The sequence below is a fragment of the Cibotium barometz genome, chromosome 35 (genome assembly GCF_041138505.1).
Source record: "Cibotium barometz isolate CiBa-2024 chromosome 35, ASM4113850v1, whole genome shotgun sequence".
NCBI lineage: Eukaryota > Viridiplantae > Streptophyta > Polypodiopsida > Cyatheales > Cibotiaceae > Cibotium > Cibotium barometz.
Genome location: NC_141080.1, coordinates 5,691,144 through 5,714,480, shown reverse-complemented (window position 1 = coordinate 5,714,480; position 23,337 = coordinate 5,691,144).

Below are 23,337 nucleotides of genomic sequence, written 5' to 3'. Positions count from 1 at the left end.
TAAGTATCTATCAAGGGGGGGACCTCACTCTTAGAGATGACCTCTAGGCCTCAAAGATAGGTCAAGTCACCATCAAGAGAGGGTGTTGAGATTTGACGTGACATGTAAGCTAGAGAGAAGAGTGGAGATTTATCCCACATTGATGTACAAGCCCAAGAGTGTACCTCCTCATATAAAAGGGGACCATTTGTTAAGGAATAACATACTACCTTGTATACAGAAGACAAAAAAGAAGAGAAAGATGCATGCAAGAGTCAAATCCAGTGAATAACACTTGGCCAACCCTATGAGGGTTAACTCCTTGATGTGAAGCCACTAGGGGCTCACTCCACACTCTCCTTGTGTCACCCAAGAAGAGATCCAATGCTAGGTAGAGAGCAAGAGGGAAGGAGCTATGGAGATCTCAACCTCTACCTCATTCCACTAATATGCAAATAAGACATGGTAGATAGCAAAGACAAGGTAGAGAAGGAGAGAGAGGAGAGAATTACCATTGCTACTCACATACACCAATAATCAAATCAAGCAAGCAACCATACACTCAAATGAGAGAAAGCAAGAGAGAAGGCAAACTTAAGTGTGATAAATAGGATTGTCCCTTTTCATATTTCATAAAATGTCTTATGTACATGAGCTCATATTTACAATGTCTGGTCGTCCAATTACAAGTGGGGTCCCAAAACTAGTCTTCCTAGTTTTACTAGATCTATGTACATCGATTCCTCATGGCCGACGTTACACATGCTGTAAGCTTGGTCATCCCATGTCTCATATACAATCAGTGCATATGAGGGGGAGGCAGGGGAGAGGAAGTTCTAGGGGGCAGAGGGGGCAAGATGCCTTACCCATCATCGTCTCCGTCATTGTCATTTGAGACAGGGTCAGCTTTAGCAGCATCTTTGGGGCCATGATCATGAAAGAATCTGATATTAGAGCGGCAGCGAAGAACTCCCATGGGAACGCGACATGGGTATCATCAAATTGGCAAATGCCAGTGGTGGGTGCCATCACCTCAATCTACACAAAACACCTATGGGGCAGAGAACTAGCAAGCCATCTGCAGAGCATGGTAGGGGGTCAGTCTGAAGAGAGAGATATGCACTATTGTCTACATACCACCTGACTATCTGTAGATACTGGAGTGCCCTTGTGGAGATTTGAGAAGAGTAGGAGTAGGGGCATAGGCCTTCTAGGACTGATAAGTCAATCAAGTCTGTTAGGTAGGCAGGGTCAATTGGAAACCCAAAGCAAAGGAGATGGCTCCAGCTTGTCAGGATAGCCTGGAGAGGGTGATGGGGGGGCTCAAAAAAGTCATGAGGGTGCTACAATGAGAGAAACCCTTGGAAGAAGAAGTGGGGGATCAATGTTACACTAGCAATGGGGAGTTTGGTGAGGGTGTGAAAAGATGCAGGGGAGAAGAGAGCTTGAGCTCTTGCAAGCACACACACACTCACAAAACCCTAAAAGAGAACACACAAGGTGAGAGGCTGAAAATCTTCTTCTTCTTCACACAACACTCAACACACCATATACAAAGATAAGAGTACACAATATGAAAAGGTACTCAACCAAATATATACTAGGGTTCTCTATAGTGTGAACCCAACTAAATGAGATGGCGCTATAACTATGCCAGTCTCTAGAATGGTTGTCACACAGCCTGTCATCCCACTCGCCGCATATCACCCATGATCTCACCAACTATGCTAGTGGTGTAAGTATGGGGCATATCCCTCAGGCGGGTCATGAGTGTGCACTGCCTCACTAGATGAGCTCGATATCTCAACACTCCCCCTTGAGCTCAACTCCATATCATGTACACCAAGCAAAGCCCTGAATCTGTGAAGCTTCTCTGTACCCAATGCTTTGGTGAAGATGTGAGTGACCTGATCCTATGTGCTGATATAAAAACGTCTCCTGCCAAAACCTTCTCTCTGACAAAATGGAAGTGGACCTCTATATGCTTCGTGCGAGCATAAAAAACTGGGTTCCTGGTCAATTGAATACTGCTAATGTTGTCACAAAAAATGACAACTTGTCTATCCACTAATAGACCCAAATCTGCAAAAAAGTAGCCTTCTCAACCAAGCTACCTCACATGCTGCCATAGCAGCACCTCTATACTCGGCCTCTGTAGTACTAGATAGAGCAACCGTAGGCTGCTTCTTGCTGCTCCAAGTCACAGTAGCACTCCCCAAAGAAAACATGAAGCCACTAGTAGATCTTCTATCTGAGATACTACTAGCCTAATCAGCATCTGTGTACCCATGTACACAGATCTCTGTCCCACTTTCATAAAATAGTCCACAATGCAAAGTAGACCTCACATATCTTAGTATGCATCTTAATGCATCCAAATGCGGCTTCCGACGAGGAACCTGCATAAACTGACTCACCAACCCAACAGCATAGCTCAAATCTGGCCAGGTGATCGTCATGTAGATCAAGCTTCCTACTATGCGCCTATACAAAGTAGGATCCTCCAAAATCTCTCCTGAATCTGCACTCAACTTGCCATTCTGATCCAATGGCACTGAGATAGGCTTATAGCCTATCATACCATACTTGGACAACATGTCCAAGCCATACTATCTTTGCAGTAGTCCAATACCATTTGGTGACCTAATCACCTCAATGCCCAAGAAATATATGAGCTCCCCCAGATCCTTCATCTCAAACTTCTATCTAAGCAAGGTCTTTACATCAAATATCTCTACATCATGGTCCCCTGTAATGATCACGTCATCTACATAGATGACAACAAGCACAACCCCTCTATCACTGCACTGTGTCTCACATACATTGAGAAATCTGCATTGGCTACATGAAAGCCAATAGTGACAAGATATTCAAAAATCTTGTCAGACCATGCTCTTGGTGCTTGTTTTAAGCCATATAAGGCTTCTTCAACCTGCAAACATGCTCGGGGTGACTCACATCCTCATAAACAGGTGGCTGCAACATATACACCTCTTCCAGCAAATCCCCATGCAAGAATGCATTCTTTACATCCATCTGATGTAAACACCATTGCTTTGATGCAACCGCTGCTATCACAACTCTCACTGTTGCCATCTTGGCAACAACTGGGCTGAAAGTTTCCTCATAATCAATGCCATATGTCTACGCATATCCTTTGGCTACCAATCTAGCCTTGTACCTACTTATGCTTCCATCACTGTTATGTTTTACTTTGTACACCCACTTGCATCCAATGGCTTTCTTGGCTTCAGGCAATTGCACTAAATCCCAAGTCTCATTTCCATATAGTGCATCCATCTCCTCATCCATAACTTTCTCCCAACACACATTTCCAACAGCCTCATCAATGCATGTGGGCTCTACAACTTGTACAACTTTTGCCATGTATGCATAGTGATGTGCCACATAACCATCATAGGTAAACCTCTGCACAGGATTCTTCACTCTCCCAGATCTTCGCAGCTTTGCATTCATGGCTTCCATAGCCTTCTTTACACCAGGTGTTCTCATAGCTGGTATCCCAAGCTCCTCATCAAGGCTCATCTCTGAGCCACTAGACTCTCCATCAACATGAGAATGCCCTGCAAAAATGTCAAGCATACTAAGGGGCTCAACCACTTTCTTGTTGCCTTTATGTGATGTACTAATCACATTTGCGGGACTGGTATTATGATGCAGCCTGCCACTCCATGGTCTATCAACTGAACCACTAGATGAGGACTGTAGCAGGGTTATAACACCTGTATCCCTTTTGCTCAAGGGATTACCCAATAAACACACATTTTTCAGCTTTTGGATCCAGCTTAGTTCTTAGTTCATCTGGCACATGCACATATGCAATGCATCCAAAGACTTTTAGATGAGACAAATCAGGTTTTTTTCCAGTAAACCACTCCTCTAGAGTTACATCATGTATGGCTGCAGTAGGAGTTCTGTTCATGATGTAAACTGTTGTAGAAATAGCCTCAGCCCAATAGCTATGCAGCATATTCTTCTCTTCCGTCAATGCTCGTGCAATCTCAGTAATGTGCCTGTTTTTCCGCTCAGCAACTCCATTTTGCTACGAAGTGTATCTGCATGTAAACTATCTTCGAATACCATTCTTCTTCAAAAATTCAGAGAACTCATTGGAGAAGTACTCTCCCCCTCCATCTGAGCTTAGGCACTTTACATATTTCCATGTTTTCTTTTCAACAATAACTCTAAAATTCTGAAAATGAGTGAACACCTCACCCTTCTCCTTCATGAAGTATACCCACACTTTCCTTGTGTGGTCATCAATAAATGTCACATAATACCTATAGCCTCCCATAGACATGGTCTTCATAGGACCCCATACATCTGAATGAACAACATCTAGTGCATTTCTACTCACATTTCTATTACGTGGAAATACATGCTTTGTTTGCTTTCCAAATTGGCATGCTTCACATATTTTCTGCTTACCTTCAACTTTAAAATTTGGTAGCCCTATCACAATTCCTTTAGTTTGCATAGACTTCATTCTCTACACATTCACATGTCCAATTCTTCTCTTCCGTCAATGCTCGTGCAACCTCAGCCCAATAGCTATGCAGTATATTCTTCTCTTCCGTCAATGCTCGTGCAATCTCAGCAATGTGCCTGTTTTTCCGCTCAGCAACTCCATTTTGCTACGAAGTGTATCTGCATGTAAACTATCTTCGAATACCATTCTTCTTCAAAAATTCAGAGAACTCATTGGAGAAGTACTCTCCCCCTCCATTTAAGCTTAGGCACTTTACATATTTCCATGTTTTCTTTTCAACCATAACTCTGAAATTCTGAAAATGAGTGAACACCTCACCCTTCTCCTTCATGAAGTATACCCACACTTTCCTTATGTGGTCATCAATAAATGTCACATAATACCTATAGCCTCCCATAGACATGGTCTTCGTAGGACCCCATACATCTGAATGAACAACATCTAGTGCATTTCTACTCACATTTCTATTACGTGGAAATACATGCTTTGTTTGCTTTCCAAATTGGCATGCTTCACATATTTTCTGCATACCTTCAACTTTAAAATTTGGTAGTCCTGTCACAATTCCTTTAGTCTACATAGACTTCATTCTCTACACATTCACATGTCCAATTCTTTTATGCCAAATGTCTGTGGGTGAAAGCATGTATAGGTGGTACCACTTTTTTCACCTTTTGGTGGTACCACCAATAGCCCCTAAAAGGAGGGAAGTTTAGTGTTTTTAAAATTATGTATATGGAAAATAGTGGGCCATCATAATATTAATTGGCCCCCCCTCTTCAAAGCATGCAATGATTTGGCACCCCCCTTCTCTTAATATGGAAAATAGTGGGTCATCATGAAAAGGAAACGGGTTACCCTCCTTTAAGCATGCATTGATTTGGCCTGTCACGCGTGCCCACCTTCTCCCTCTACTCTGTTCCTGCATTCCATCTCACCAAGCGAGCTTTCTGCCCATTCATCCCTCTGCTGTCTGCTAGCCTCACATCACTCACGGTTTCACTGTTTCACAGTCGTGTGCGTAGAGATGAGTGATCCCACCCCCGAGAAGAACACCCCCCCTAGGAGGTGCAAGAGACCCTTTGCAGATGCTGACTCAGTCGTGCAGACCCCTTCACCGATGCCAGAGCAACAAGAAGCTTCCCAGACAACATGTGACCCCCTACTAACAGGAAAGTCTGCTCAAAAAGGTATTGTGCTCCTCTTACGTGTCTGCTACATGCACATATCCTTCTTACACATCTCCTCCCCATTGGCTTTTGTTTGCACATTGTTTCCCTGTCAATGCATTCTCCCCTTGAGAACTAACGTTTGCTTGTTCTCTTATTGACAGCGTCATCTGAGTACGTAGAGCTCTCCCGTTTTTGCTACTCATCAGCAGCTGAGTTGCATGCTGAGTACGGCTTGAGCATGGAGGGCAAGCTGCCCAAAGACCTTACTGTCGAGGATTTGCCACCTGAGGAGTGGTTGACTGTCTTCAAAGTTCCCAAAAAGAAGAAGACAAAGGTCTTCCTACATATGCTGTAGGATCTATACAACGCTTGCCGTCTTTTGTATCAGAAAGTGTACCAGGCTGCCCCCTCTAATGGGGAACTAATGACAAAGTTTGCTAGGGGGTTTGCCTTTGAGTATTGTGCAGCTGCTAAAGCTCAACCCAAAAGTTACAAGATTGCATGGGCTGTGGTGGGTGGTATGATCTTGGAGAATGTGAAGGCTCAACGGGGAGGTTTGAATCGCAAAGTGAGGAAGTTCATGTCTGATTACGGTGTTTCTGTCTTATATGGACAAACAGAGCATGCTGTTGACTCTATGCCTTGACAATGTCTAATCACCCTGCAAAACCGACTGAGGTTGCATCCCAGCCCCTAGACATAGAATGGTTTAGTAGAATTGCTGAAGATCTTGATGGGCAAGCCCATATTGCTGAAGCGAAGGTTGGTTCTGCTAAATTGGTCTTAGCAAAGAAGAGGGATTTGTGGCTATGCAACGAAGGCACCTATTCGGCCTATGCCGCCCCGATTATAGTAGAGATGGAGAGACTTAGAAAAGACATGGAGATATTAAAAGCATCTCCCCTAGAAAATGAAGCTCTCATTCTGAAGAAGGAAGCTGAGATAGGAGTGCTGGAGAGGGTGGTCTCAGTGGCTTCTGGTGCTGTGACGTCTGCCTGTAGAGATGAAGGAGGAGGTGTCCACTATGCAGGTGCTTTTGAAAACTCAAGCATTTTTTTATCCTTTAAGTAGTGGTCCAAGCACTTGCAAGTGATATATGCACTTGCAAGTGATTTAAGCACTTGAAAGTGCTCATACATTTACACCACTTGCAAGTGCTTATTTCACTTGCAAGTGCTTGTTTCACTTGCAAGTGCTTAGAGGTCATCAAGTTCATAGAACACTCATAAGTATTGAGACCACTTGCAAGTGTTGTGATCACTTGCAAGTGTTATACCATTGTAAGTGCTTACATCACTAGTAGCAAGTGCATAGATATCATGCAAGTTCTTAGAAGTTTAACAAGTGCTTAGACAACTTGAAGGTGCTAAGACCACTTGCAAGTGGTCATACCACTTGCAAGTGCTAAGGCCACTTGTAAGTGTTCATGCCTTTTGCAAGTTCTAAGACCACTTGCAAGTGTTCATACCACTTGCAAGTGCCTAGGCCACTAGCAAAGTTCAAGACCACTTGCAAGTGTTCATACCGCTTTCAAGTGCTCATACCACTTGCAAGTGCGTAGACCACTTGAAGGTGCTAAGACCACTTTGCAAGTGGTCATACCACTTGCAAGTGCTAAGGCCACTTGTAAGTGTTCATGCCTTTTGCAAGTTCTAAGACCACTTGCAAGTGTTCATACCACTTGCAAGTGCCTAGGCCACTAGCGAAGTTCAAGACCACTTGCAAGTGTTCATACCGCTTTCAAGTGCTCATACCACTTGCAAGTGCTTACACCACTTGAAGGTGCTAAGACCATTTGCAAGTGGTCATACCACTTGCAAGTGCTAAGCCACTTGTAAGTGTTCATTCCTTTTGCAAGTTCGAAGACCACTTGCAATTGTTCATACCACTTGCAAGTGCCTAGACCACTAGCGAAGTTCAATACCACTTGAAGTGTTCATACCGCTTTCAAGTGCTCATGCCACTTGCAAGTGTTTAAAACACTAGCAAAAGCACAAAGCACATACAATTTCTAAGACCTTTAATAGGTGCTTAGAACACTTGGAAGAGCCACTTGCAAGTGGTTGCATCACTTGCAAGTGCTTAGACCACTTGCAAGTGCTTAGACCACCACTCACTGGGTGCTTAGACCTTAGCGCACTGCACAAACCACTGACAGGTGCTCAAACCACTTACACATGCTTGAAAGTTCTGATGGCTAGTTGTTTTTCATTATGTGCAGGCTTCGGTTGAGGAAATGGAGCATGTGTTATGTGAGCTGAGGAGACACGCCTCCTTCGTGAAGGAGGCATGCACTTTCTTGAAGAGAGAGGGGAGAGCCCTTCTAATGCCTACCCTGCCTCTACCAAGTCTGTCCTAGGTGCTGACACTATCCTCATTGGTGGATCTTGTGTGGCTTTTAGCCAGCTGCTGTCAAGCAAACATGCAGCCGGCATTTATTATCTGCCATGTGCCCACAAGTACCACCCCTTTTGCTTTTCCATTGTCTATGCATCTGAGCCCAAGCGCATTGTTCCAGACTGTTCGTGGGAGATACCACTTGTAGCAAGATGTTGGGCACTTGGGAATGCATATGAGGAGTCCATAGGTAAGACATGACTCTTTCATAGGATAGGATTCATGCTACTTTTGATATGTACAGTAATTGTCTGTTATGTCTCAGGTGAGAGGCTGGCGAGGGGGTGGACCCAGCCGCTTCCACCTCATCCATGCATGATGTGGATGCCCCCTTCGACCTAGACGCCTTAATGATGAAATACAAAAACATGGTGGGTGGTTGTAGTCTATCTGCTGAAAAAATTGATGTGCTTGGTGATGGAGGCATCCTGAGGGAGACACGTGGTTCTGAGATCACACAAGGTAATTTTGGTTGCTGTAACATGTTATCCTCAGACATGATTATCCATGATCATTGTGATCATATTAACTACCCGTGCTCCTAACTTGATTTCCTATTGCTATCCCAGGTAGTGATGTCATTACGACATTAAGTCATGTTAGTGCTCCAATTGGAGAGCTAAGTCGCGTCGACAAAGGTGTACATACTGAAGAGGAGTTGGACCCAGATATGGAAGAGACCCTCTAATTTGTTGCAGGAGAGCTGTGGAAGAAGAAGAAAAGGCAGGTGGAGGATGGGCCTCTTCGGGACCCCAAGAAAAGTACTGACCCAATTTTCCCCAAAGCCTGAGCATGCAAGAAGCTTTAGCTTCTTGCAACTTTGTAGCTTTTTGCTCATGCAAGCCGCATTATTTTGCAGCAATATAATATATAAGTCCTTTGTCTCAGTGTGTCTGTGCGTGTCCCCTGACTATCTTAATTGTTGTGCATGTAGTTAAAATTCAAGTTGTTGGCTCGAAAACCCTACCACCCACCACTGATGAGGTAGAGCACATTGAGCACTGTCCTCCACGCTATCAGTTTCGACACTTCAATGACTCTCGAGACCTGGAAGTCGTTGACTTCAATAAGGTTCTTTTGTATGTGCACGATAAGGGCAGGATAGAGATTCCCCCAAATGTCTCAACACTGTACTTTTCCAAAGTCCGTGAGGATGAGAACATCACCTATTACGTAGGGCAGGATGATGCAGAGGTGTTCTTGTTGAAATTTGAACATAATGATGAGCTATGGTGGATCAAACACTAGAATCAACATGATTAACAAAGTGATTAAGAAATGATTAAGATGTAATTAAGAGATAATTAGCAGATAGATTAATGTAGGCATGGATACTCAAAAACCAGCAAAATTCTCATTAGGGCTATGCCTCAATTTATAGTGTTTACATCAAGCATCAAATCCCTTTGATTTCTCCATGATTCACTCCCTGAATATCTCCACCTCTTGCCTGATTCTCTCCACCTCTTCTCTTTTCCCTGATTATCTCCCAGAATAACTCCACACTCCTAAATTCCCTCATGCTACCCATTATTCTCTCCCAGTAGATTCTCCTAAGACCGTATTAGGTATTATGGGAGAAATCCTGCATTATGGGAATTTTGAAATTGATAGGTTCCATGTATTATGGGAATTTCCCACTTAATGTGGGAAAAGTTATTGTGGGATTTCTTAATATAGAACGGAGGAAGGTAGTGTTGATAATCACCATTCAAACCAAAAAAGTGGTACTATTAGTATTTGTGCATAAACATATTTGAAAGGAGTAACTGTTTGATAATCATGTAGGAAGGTGGTGTTGATAAACACCATTAATAAGAAAGTGGTATTTGTTTCTTTGCTAGGACCTGGCAGCACACCAAGTGAGTTGTACACTGCACAAAATTTATGAAACAATTGAACAAATAAGATAGAAACATTTTTATATCAAAAAAATGTAAGAGGCACAAAGAAAAATTTCATTCAATAAGTGAAAATAAAAAATAAAGAAGATACCAAAGTACATCTCTTTTGGATATAATTAGAGTTATAACCTAAAAATCCACATTGTCAATATTGAATCTACAAATGCTACTCCTCATTGAAGGAACCATCAATATGAGCTTCATCCTCACAAGCCAAGCTTAAGCATGCCAAGTTCTGGAGATGTTATCGGTATTGCATCTACAATTGGAGGTTCCACAGGCTCTTCTTGATCTGCATCACTGTATCTTTCACTCCACTCTCCAAATTCTAGCTCCCTTGTGAAAGGCCTTAAAAGTATTTTTGGTCGACGAACATTACTCCATAATCCATTTTTTAGATAAATGGTATCCATTGTAGGGAATGGTAGTTCCACATCCTTCAAGCATTCCTCCACAAGTAATGACACATTTCCTTGACCAATTTTTGTTCCACTACAAGTGGAATTTGGATCAATTCTACATACGCAGCCAATACCAACAACAGAATCATTGTTCAACATCATGTAGACCCTCCCTCCAGATTGGAAATCCATCCTGCACATAATCATGTTGGACTTGTTAAACTAGTAATCAAATCTAGCAAAAGCAATTTTTTTTTAGTTTGGAACCTACATCAGACTCTACCATGAAGTATAGCTCTACCATGTGGGCGAGCTAGAACTAGCTCTATCATATGGTAGAGATAGAATCCATTGAAGACTATCTCTACTATGTGGTGGAGTTAGACTTCAAAGCATTCTAACGATACCATGGTGTCTAGATAGATTATTTTGATATAGCTCTACCACATGGTAGAGCTAGATCAATGAATTCTAGCTCCGTTACATGATATAGTTACATTGATGCATTATAGCTCCACCACATGATATAGTTACCAGATAGTAGAGAGGTAGAGCTAGTTCAATATATTCTAGCTCCACCACATGGTAGAGCTAGACTTCTAGGCATTCTAGGTCTACAACGTGGTTTATGGTACAGCTAGATTGATGCATTCTAACAATATATTCTAGCTCCACCACATGGTAGAGCTAGATCTCTAGGCATTCTAGGTCTACAATGTGGTTTATGGTACAACTAGATTGATGCATTCTAACTCCACCACATGGTAGAGCTAGACCTTAAAGTTCTACGATGTGGTCTAGGTAGAATAGTACAGCTCTACCACGTGGTAGAGCTAGATCAAATACTTTGAGGTCTAGCTCTACCATGTGGTGGAGCTATAATTGCATTTAATGTCTAGCTCTACCATGTGGTGAAGCTAGAATGCATCAATCTAACTGTGTACCATGCAGATCAACAAAACCAATTACTCCAAGAAGAGACCTACTTCACATGTCAACAAGAACCAAGGAGCTAGAATTGCATTTGATCTTGCTGTACCACATGGTAGAGCTATATTCTACCTAGACCACATCGAACAACTGTAATTATTTGAGGTCTAGCTCTACCATGTGGTGGAGCTAATGCAGATCAATAAAACAAATTACTCCAAGAAGAGACCTACTTCACATGACGAGAACCAAGGATCAGACTCCATTAGTCCTAAAAATCTATATAAACTATTAGTATCTCATTCAATGCAATAGAAGTGTTTATGTAATCATGGTTTGTGTGTGAATTGATCTTCCCTAGTCCTTGATACCTAACAATCTATGGTAGGAATCAATGTTTCAAATTCAGGGCTTGACAATGTTATAGGAATTGCATCTGTAATTGGAGGATCAGAATGATCCCCTTCTTCATCACCGCTATACAGCTTTCGTTTGATCAAATTAAGTTGCCATTCATGATAGTAGATTGCAAATAAATCTTTGGCCATTGAAATGACACTCCATAATGAGTCTTGGAGAGATGAAGTATCCGTTGTAGGAAAAGGCAGGACCACATCTTTCAAACATTCTTCCACTAGTATGGATACATTTCCTTGCCCTATCTTTGTACCAAAGTCCCCTTGAATTTATACATATACTTTAACCTATAATAAAAGCTATAATCAAACTTATAAGCTTAGTACAGTTATATTTATTAAATAAGCTATAATATAGTAGCATTAAAATAAGCTTTTATTAACTACAAGTTACTATAATAAGCTATATAGTTATAAATATTAATATAATTTAAGTTACTATAAGTTATAAACTTATATAGTTATAGTTGTAGGTTAATATATAGGTTAATGTACATAATTTAAGTCACTATAGGTTATAATTTATAAACTTTAAAGTATATAGGTTTATATATAAATAGGTTTGATTTATATAGCTATAGAAAGTTTATAAATAAGATATATTTAGTATAATTATAAACTATAAATAGACTAAATTAAGTTACTATAGTGAACCTATTAAACCTATTAATAAGCCAATTTATATATATCTTTAAGTCTATTTATATAATCAAACCTATAGTTACTATAGTTAATTTATTAAACCTATAAGCCTATTTATATATCCCAGCAGACGAGCAGTCCCATGATCATATAAATACCATTGTTATGCATCTCATCTTCCATCTCCACATTCAAGCATAAGTGATTCAGTATTCAGTATCTTGGATCTTCATCGCTTGGAGCATAGAAGCATACCACATCATAATACACATCATCCAGAATTAGCCAAGGAGGAAGCGCTTCAGTCCCTTGTGTTTCTTAGCCTACAATAGATTTTATCATATTCATCCACTTCATCGTTTGCTCCAGCCAATCAGGGTTTAAGTTACTATAGTATAAGCCTATTTATATATATCTATTAATTATAAACTTTAAATATAAATATATCTATAAGCCTATTTATATAAACAATCTTATAAGCCTAATCAGTTTTAATTTTTAAAGCACGCCTTAACCCACGGTGACCTTAACCTGTCTGCAAAACGCTATCCGCTCTCCGTGGCGCAGGTTGCTCTGGCCTTTCCCACTGTCAACAATCAAGCGCGCACCTCCTGCACGCGGCTCTAGGGACCAGATCTGAGAGGGGAGAAGAGAGCACCCCAGAATTCAGGTTCGTTGCGTGCACGCGGGCGCACTGGCGTGCACGCGGCTAATTGTCAATGATTTTGTCATGGGGCTCCTCGCTATCTTTTTTTGTATGATTCAGGTGAACTGGCAGCCAAGGTAAATGCTAAGCTTGGCTAGGCAGCAACAGTAGTGAGAGGTGCATATGCACAGCAAGCGTGAGAGGCGCAACAATACAGCCAGGAACAGTACAGGCGGCAACAGTAGTGAGAGGTGCAACGATACAGCCTCAAAACAGCCATGCGCAACAAACAGTAGTGAGAGGTGCAACGATACAGCCTCAATACAGCCATGCGCAACAATACAGCAGGACCTGGTTTTCATGTATGGTGGAGGGAGCTGTTCTCATCAACGCCTTGATGCCTTCCACGATGCTCTCCGAAGCTTTCATGTCAGAAATTCTTTGACGGATGTTCATGCCTTGGCTGTAGGGGTCGCTGTTACAGTATTTGCCGGAGTTGCGTAGATTTCTACTGCTTCTACTCTCTAATATTTCCTGCTTCTACTCTCTACCAGCTTTTCACTACTGCCCGTATCAGTTTCAATACCTTCAGAATCTCCCCTGGGGCCGTATCAGTTTCAACATCACCATTCAATTTGCTAAGAAGTGCAACCCAAATCGGTAGATTCAGGTTTTTTCTCTTCAACCATTCCTAGTTTTTTGAATTCTTGCATGCTTTTATTTTCTACTCTATGTCAATGTGTATAATCTGAATTTTAATCGACATGTTCAAAACATTAAATCTAATCATAGATAATGATTTAATATGAGACAAAAAAATGTGTACCTTGTTGTATCGTTGAATCTGATAATTGATGCGGTGATGTCCAAGTGCTAGTTGTCAATGACAAGATGGGAAAGGAGGTTTGGATTACACAAGCGACATGGACGTCAAGGAAAATTTGAAAAAGACCAAGACCATTTTAAATTTTAAAAGGGCGGGAAAATTTGAATTTAAAATTGGGCGGGATAATTTGAATGCTCTACCACATGCTAGAGCTAGAGAAATGCATTCTAGCTCTACCACATGGTAGAGCTGGAGTTGAAATGACTTAAACTAGTGCAAGATGACTTGAAATGACAAACCATCCATCTAGTATCGTACCTCTATCTTGACTTGAAGAGTCAAAAATCACCTACTCTTACCGGTAAGCTCTAAACCCAATTCTCTCTTTTTTATGTTGCAACCCACAAGGGTGCTATGGGAGTTTTTTATAAGAGCATTAGAGATCTCATGGCTGCAAGAGATCTCTATGCATAAGATCTCTTATTTTCATTTATTTGCATTGAGTGTACGAGCTCTCGTGCGCTGCATGATATCTCTATATGCATGTGAGTTCTCTATCCATGAGAGCTCTCATTTATTAAGAGCTCTTTTGCATGAAAGCTCTCATTTTCATTAGTGTAAGCGCTCTCATGCATGAGAGCTACATATAGTTCACATGCATATGAGAGATTGTTATGCCTCGCGAGTGATCACATGCGAGCTTAATGCATGGATCTCTCACATACACACTGCTCTCAATGCATAGAGCTCTCAAATGCATAGAACTCTCAGTGCATAAAGATCTCACATGCACATATCTCTCAATGCATAGAGCCCAATGTATGATAAGATACTGAAACATAGTTCATAATATGGTTTTATTTGAAATTTTGCTGTATAGAAAATGTGATATGAGAACGAGAAAGTGATACTAGTGGTCGGAAGGCAACACACCTCGATTACATTTATTGAAGTCTAGCTCTACCACATGGTAGAGCTAGAAGAATGCATTCCAACTCCACCACATGGTGGAGTTGGACCTCAAAGCATTCTAGCTCTACGATGTGGTCTAGGTAGAATGTAGAGCTAGATCAAATGCAATTCTAGCTCCTTGGTTCTTGTCATGTGAAGTAGGTCTCTTCTTGGAGTAATTGGTTTTGTTGATGTGTATGGAACACAACTAGATCGATGCATTCTTGCTCTACAAGACAGGGTAGTGCTAGACCTCAAAGCTTTCTACCTCTACCATTCTAGCTCCACCACATGGTAGGGCTAGACCTCAAATGCAATTCTAGCTCTACCACATGGTAGAGCTCAAAGCATCCTATCTCTACAATGTGGAATAGGTAGAATACAGCTCTACCACAGTTACATTCAACCTCAGCCGGTTACATTCATTGAAGTCTAGCTCTTCCACATGGTAGAGCTAGAAGAATGCATTCTAGCTCCACCACATGGTAGAGCTGGACCTCAAAGCTTTCTAGCTCTACGATGTGGTCTAGATTCTAGATAGAATACAGCTCTACCACATGGTAGAGCTAGACCTCAAATGCAATTCTTGCTCTACCACATGGTAGATCTAGACCTCAAAGCTTTCTACCTCTTCGACTCTAGCTCCACCACATGGTAGAGGTAGACCTCAAATGCAATTCTAGCTCCACCACATGGTAGAGCTAGACCTCAAAGCATTCTATCTCTACAATGTGGTTTAGGTAGAATACAGCTCTATCATAGTTACATTCAACCTCAGTTACATTCATTGAAGTCTAGCTCTACCACATGTGGTAGATCTAGAAGAATGCATTCTAGCTCCACCACATGGTAGAGCTAGATTTCAAAGCATTCTGGTCAATACATTTATTAATCTTACTCTACCACCTGGTAGAGATAATATCCATTCAAAACCAGCACTAGAATACTTTGAAGTCTAGCTAGAATGTATTTATCTAGCTCTACCATGTGGTAGAGCAAGACTAATAAATGTATTGAGAGCTCCAAGATGGAGTAATTGAGACAGAAAGCTTTGAGGTCTAGTTCTACCATGTGGTGGAGCTAGAATCGTAGAGGTAGAAAGCTTTGAGGTCCAGCTCTACCACACTTACATTCAACCTCAGCCAGTTACATTCATTGAAGTCTAGCTCTACCATGTGGTGGAGCTAGAATTGTAGAGGTAGAAAGCTTTGAGGTCCAGCTCTACCACACTTACATTCAATCTCAGCCAGTTACATTCATTGAAGTCTAGCTCTACCACATGGTAGAGCTAAAGGAATGCATTCTTGCTCCACCACATGGTAGAGCTAGAAGAATGCATTCTAGCTCCACCACATGGTAGAGCTGGACCTCAAAGCTTTCTACCTCTATGACTCTAGCTCCACCACATGGTAGAGCTAGACCTGAAATGCAATTCTAGCTCTACCAGATGGTAGAGCTAGACCTCAAAGCATTCTCTATCTCTACAATGTGGTTTAGGTAGAATACAACTCTACCACAGTTACATTCAACCTCAGTCGATTACATTCATTGAAGTCTAGCTCTACCACATGGTAGAGCTCGATTTCAAAGCATTCTAGTCAATACATTTAATAATCTTGATCTACCACCTGGTAGAGATAATATCCATTGAAAACCAGCACTAGAATACCTTGAAGTCTAGCTAGAATGCTTTGAGGTCTAGCTCTACCATGTGGTGGAGCTAGAATTGCATTTCAGGTCTAGCTCTACTACCATGTGTAGTGGAGCTAGAGTTGTAGAGGTAGAAAGCTTTGAGGTCCAGCTTTACCATGTGGTGGACCTAAAATGCATTCTTCTAGCTGTACCATATGGTAGAGCTAGACTTCAAAGCTTTCTACCTCTACGACTCTAGCTCCACCACATGGTAGAGCTAGACCTGAAATGCAATTTTAGCTCCACCACATGGTAGAGCTAGACCTCAAAGCTTTCTACCTCTAGGACTCTAGCTCCACCACAGTTACATTTAACCTTAGCCGGTTACATTCATTGAAGTCTAGCTCTACCACATGGTAGACCTAGAAGAATGCATTCTAGCTCCACCACATGGTAGAGCTGGACCTCAATGAAGTCTAGCTCTACCACATGGTAGACCTAGAAGAATGCATTCTAGCTCCACCACATGGTAGAGCTGGATCTCAAAGCTTTCGAGCTCTACGATGTGGTCTAGATAGAATACATCTCTACCACATGGTAGAGCTAGACCTCAAATGCAATTCTAGCTCCACCACATGGTAGAGCTAGACCTCAAAGCATTCTAGCTCTACGATGTGGTCTAGGTAGAATACAGCTCTACCACGTGGTATAGCTAGATCAAATGCAATTCTAGCTCCTTCGTTTTTGTCATGTGAAGTAGGTCTCTTCTTGGAGTAATTGGTTTTGTTGATGTGTATGGAACACAGTTAGATCGATGCATTCTTGCTCTACCACATGGTAGAGCTAGACCTCAAAGCTTTCTACCTCTACGGTTCTAGCTCCACCACATGGTAGAGCTAGACCTCAAATGCAATTCTATCTCCAACGAATAGTAGAGCTAGACCTCAAAGCATTCTATCTCTACAATGTGGTTTAGGTAGAATACAGCTCTACCACAGTTACATTCAACCTCAGCCGGTTACATTCATTGAAGTCTAGCTCTACCACATGGTAGAGCTAGAAGAATGCAATTCTATCTCCAACGAATAGTAGAGCTAGATCTCAAAGCATTCTATCTCTACAATGTGGTTTAGGTAGAATACAGCTCTACCACAGTTACATTTAACCTCAACCGGTTACATTCATTGAAGTCTAGCTCTACCACATGGTAGAGCTAGAAGAATGCATTCTAGCTCCACCACATGGTAGAGCTAGACCTCAAAGCATTCTATCTCTACAATGTAGTTTAGGTAGAATACAGCTCTACCACAGTTACATTCAACCTCAGCCCGTTACATTCGTTGAAGTCTAGCTCTACCACATGGTAGAGCTAGAAGAATGCATTCTAGCTCCACCACATGGTGGAGCTGGACCTCAAAGCATTCTAGCTCGACAATGTGGTCTAGGTAGAATACTGCTCTGCCATGTGGTAGAGCTAGATTAAATGCAATTCTAGCTCCTTGGTTCTTACCATGTGAAGTAGGTCTCTTCTTGGAGTAATTGGTTTTGTTGATGTGTATGGAACACAGCTAGATCGATGCATTCTTGCTCTACCACATGGTAGAGCTAGATCGATGCATTCTTGCTCTACCACATGGTAGAGCTAGACCTCAAAGCTTTCTACCTCTACAATTCTAGCTCCACCACATGGTAGAGCTAGACCTCAAATGCAATTTAGCTCCACCACATGGTATAGCTAGACCTCAAAGCATTCTATCTCTACAATGTGGTTTAGGTAGAATACAGCTCTAACACAGTTACATTCAACCTCAACCGGTGTGGTATAGCTAGACCTCAAAGCATTCTATCTCTACAATGTGGTTTAGGTAGAATACAGTTACATTCAACCTCAACCGGTTACATTCATTGAAGTCTAGCTCTACCACATGGTAGAGCTAGAAGAATGCATTCTAGCTCCACCACATGGTGGAACTGAACCTCAATGCATTCTAGCTCCACCACATGGTGGAGCTGAACCTCAAAGCATTCTAGCTCTACGATGTGGTCTAGGTAGAGTACAGCTTTACCACATGGTAGAGCTAGATCAAATGCAATTCTAGCTCCTTGGTTCTTGTCATGTGAAGTAGGTCTCTTCTTGGAGTAAATGGTTTTGTTGATGTGTATGGAACACATCTAGATCGATGAATTCTTGCTCTACCATATGGTAGAGCTAGACCTCAAAGCTTTTTACCTCTACGATTCTAGCTCCACCACATGATAGAGCTAGACCTCAAATGCAATTCCACCACATGGTAGAGCTAGACCTCAAAGCATTCTATCTCTACAATGTGGTTTAGGTAGAATACAGCTCAACCACAGTTACATTCGGTTACATTCATTGAAGTCTAGCTCTACCACATGGTAGAGCTAGAAGAATGCATTCTAGCTCCACCACATGGTAGAGCTAGATTTCAAAGCATTCTGGTTGAATACATTTATTAATCTTGCTCTAACACCTGGTAGAGATAATATCCATTGAAAACCAGCACTAGAATACTTTGAAGTCCAGCTAGAATGCATTTATCTAGCTCTACCATGTGGTAGAGCAAGACTAATAAATGTATTTAGAGCTTCAAGATAGAGTAATTAAGATAGAAAGCTTTGAGGTCTAGCTCTACCATGTGGTGGAGCTAGAATTGCATTTGAGGTCTAGCTCTACCTTGTGGTGGAGCTAGAATCGTAGAGGTAGAAAGCTTTGAGGTCCAGCTCTACCACAGTTACATTCAATCAACCTCAGCCGGTTACATTCATTGAAGTCTAGCTCTACCACATGGTAGAGCTAGAAGAATGCATTCTAGCTTCACCACATGGTAGAGCTAGAAGAATGCATTCTAGCTCCACCACATGGTGGAGCTGGACCTCAAAGCATTTCTAGCTCTATGATGTGGTCTAGGTAGAGTACAGCTCTAACACGTGGTAGAGCTAGATCAAATGCAATTCTAGCTCCTTGGTTCTTGTCATGTGTAGTAGGTCTCTTCTTGGAGTAAATGGTTTTGTTGATATGTATGGAACACAGCTAGATCGATGCATTCTTGCTCTACCAAATGGTAGAGCTGGACCTCATAGCTTTTTACCTCTACGATTCTAGCTCCACCACATGGTAGAGCTAGACTTCAAATGCAATACTAGCTCCACCACATGGTAGAGCTAGACCTCAAAGCATTCTATCTCTACGATGTGGCTTAGGTAGAATACAGCTCTACCACAGTTACATTCAACCTCAGTGTCACATTCATTGAAGTCTAGCTCTACCACATGGTAGAGCTAGAAGAACGCATTCTAGCTCCACCACATGGTAGAGCTAGATTTCAAAGCATTCTGGTCAATACATTTATTAATCTTACTCTACCCTGGTAGAGATAATATCCATTGAAAACCAGCACTAGAATACTTTGAAGTCTAGCTAGAATGCATTTATCTAGCTCTACCATGTGGTAGAGCAAGACTAATAAATGTATTGAGAGCTCCAAGATGGAGTAATTGAGATAGAAAGCTTTGAGGTCTAGCTCTACCATGTGGTGGAGCTAGAATTGCATTTGAGGTCTAGCTCTACGATGTGGTGGAGCTAGAATCGTAGAGGTAGAAAGCGTTGAGGTCCAGCTTTACCACATTCAACCGGCTACATTCATTAAAGTCTAGCTCTACCACATGGTAGTGCTAGACCTCAAAGCTTTCTACCTCTACCATTCTAGCTCCACCACATGGTAGGGCTAGACCTCAAATGCAATTCTAGCTCCACCACATGGTAGAGCTCAAAGCATCCTATCTCTACAATGTGGAATAGGTAGAATACAGCTCTACCACAGTTACATTCAACCTCAGCCGGTTACATTCGTTGAAGTCTAGCTCTTCCACATGGTAGAGCTAGAAGAATGCATTCTAGCTCCACCACATGGTAGAGCTGGACCTCAAAGCTTTCTAGCTCTACGATGTGGTCTAGATTCTAGATAGAATACAGCTCTACCACATGGTAGAGCTAGACCTCAAATGCAATTCTTGCTCTACCACATGGTAGATCTAGACCTCAAAGCTTTCTACCTCTTCGACTCTAGCTCCACCACATGGTAGAGGTAGACCTCAAATGCAATTCTAGCTCCACCACATGGTAGAGCTAGACCTCAAAGCATTCTATCTCTACAATGTGGTTTAGGTAGAATACAGCTCTACCATAGTTACATTCAACCTCAGTCGGTTACATTCATTGAAGTCTAGCTCTACCACATGTGGTAGAGCTAGGAGAATGCATTCTAGCTCCACCACATGGTAGAGCTAGATTTCAAAGCATTCTGGTCAATACATTTATTAATCTTACTCTACCACCTGGTAGAGATAATATCCATTCAAAACCAGCACTAGAATACTTTGAAGTCTAGCTAGAATGTATTTATCTAGCTCTACCATGTGGTAGAGCAAGACTAACAAATGTATTGAGAGCTCCAAGATGGAGTAATTGAGACAGAAAGCTTTGAGGTGGTGGAGCTAGAATTACATTTGAGGTCTAGCTCTACCATGTGGTGGAGCTAGAATCGTAGAGGTAGAAAGCTTTGAGGTCCAGCTCTACCACACTTACATTCAACCTCAGCCAGTTACATTCATTGAAGTCTAGCTCTACCACATGGTAGAGCTAGAAGAATGCATTCTAGCTCCACCACATGGTAGAGCTGGACCTCAAAGCTTTCTACCTCTATGACTCTAGCTCCACCACATGGTAGAGCTAGACCTGAAATGCAATTCTAGCTCTACTAGATGGTAGAGCTAGACCTCAAAGCATTCTCTATCTCTACAATGTGGTTTAGGTAGAATACAACTCTACCACAGTTACATTCAACCTCAGTCGGTTACATTCATTGAAGTCTAGCTCTACCACATGGTAGAGCTAGATTTCAAAGCATTCTGGTCAATACATGTAATAATCTTGATCTACCACCTGGTAGAGATAATATCCATTGAAAACCAGCACTAGAATACCTTGAAGTCTAGCTAGAATGCTTTGAGGTCTAGCTCTACCATGTGGTGGAGCTAGAATTGCATTTCAGGTCTAGCTCTACTACCATGTGGTGGAGCTAGAGTCGTAGAGGTAGAAAGCTTTGAGGTCCAGCTTTACCATGTGGTGGAGCTAAAATGCATTCTTCTAGCTCTACCATATGGTAGAGCTAGACTTCAAAGCTTTCTACCTCTACGACTCTAGCTCCACCACATGGTAGAGCTAGACCTGAAATGCAATTTTAGCTCCACCACATGGTAGAGCTAGACCTCAAAGCTTTCTACCTCTACGACTCTAGCTCCACCACAGTTACATTTAACCTCAGCCGGTTACATTCATTGAAGTCTAGCTCTACCACATGGTAGACCTAGAAGAATGCATTCTAGCTCCACCACATGGTAGAGCTGGACCTCAATGAAGTCTAGCTCTACCACATGGTAGACCTAGAAGAATGCATTCTAGCTCCACCACATGGTAGACCTGTGGTGGAGCCACCACATGGTAGAGCTGTGGATCTCAAAGCTTTCGAGCTCTACGATGTGGCCTAGATAGAATACAGCTCTACCACATGGTAGAGCTAGACCTCAAATGCAATTCTAGCTCCACCACATGGTAGAGCTAGACCTCAAAGCATTTTAGCTCTACGATGTGGTCTAGGTAGAATACAGCTCTACCACGTGGTAGAGCTAGATCAAATGCAATTCTAGCTCCTTCGTTTTTGTCATGTGAAGTAGGTCTCTTCTTGGAGTAATTGGTTTTGTTGATGTGTATGGAACACAGTTAGATCGATGCATTCTTGCTCTACCACATGGTAGAGCTAGACCTCAAAGCTTTCTACCTCTACGATTCTAGCTCCACCACATGGTAGAGCTAGACCTCAAAGCTTTCTACCTCTACGATTCTAGCTCCACCACATGGTAGAGCTAGACCTCAAATGCAATTCTATCTCCAATGAATAGTAGAGCTAGACCTCAAAGCATTCTATCACTACAATGTGGTTTAGGTAGAATACAGCTCTACCACAGTTACATTCAACCTCAGCCGGTTACATTCATTGAAGTCTAGCTCTACCACATGGTAGAGCTAGAAGAATGCAATTCTATCTCCAACGAATAGTAGAGCTAGACCTCAAAGCATTCTATCTCTACAATGTGGTTTAGGTAGAATACAGCTCTACCACAGTTACATTCAACCTCAACCGGTTACATTCATTGAAGTCTAGCTCTACCACATGGTAGAGCTAGAAGAATGCATTCTAGCTCCACCACATGGTAGAGCTAGACCTCAAAGCATTCTATCTCTACAATGTAGTTTAGGTAGAATACAGCTCTACCACAGTTACATTCAACCTCAGCCCGTTACATTCGTTGAAGTCTAGCTCTACCACATGGTAGAGCTAGAAGAATGCATTCTAGCTCCACCACATGGTGGAGCTGGACCTCAAAGCATTCTAGCTCGACAATGTGGTCTAGGTAGAATACAGCTCTGCCATGTGGTAGAGCTAGATTAAATGCAATTCTAGCTCCTTGGTTCTTGCCATGTGAAGTAGGTCTCTTCTTGGAGTAATTGGTTTTGTTGATGTGTATGGAACACAGCTAGATCGATGCATTCTTGCTCTACCACATGGTAGAGCTAGATCGATGCATTCTTGCTCTACCACATGGTAGAGCTAGACCTCAAAGCTTTCTACCTCTACGATTCTAGCTCCACCACATGGTAGAGCTAGACCTCAAATGCAATTTAGCTCCACCACATGGTATAGCTAGACCTCAAAGCATTCTATCTCTACAATGTGGTTTAGGTAGAATACAGCTCTAACACAGTTACATTCAACCTCAACCGGTTACATTCATTGAAGTCTAGCTCTACCACATGGTAGAGCTAGAAGAATGCATTCTAGCTCCACCA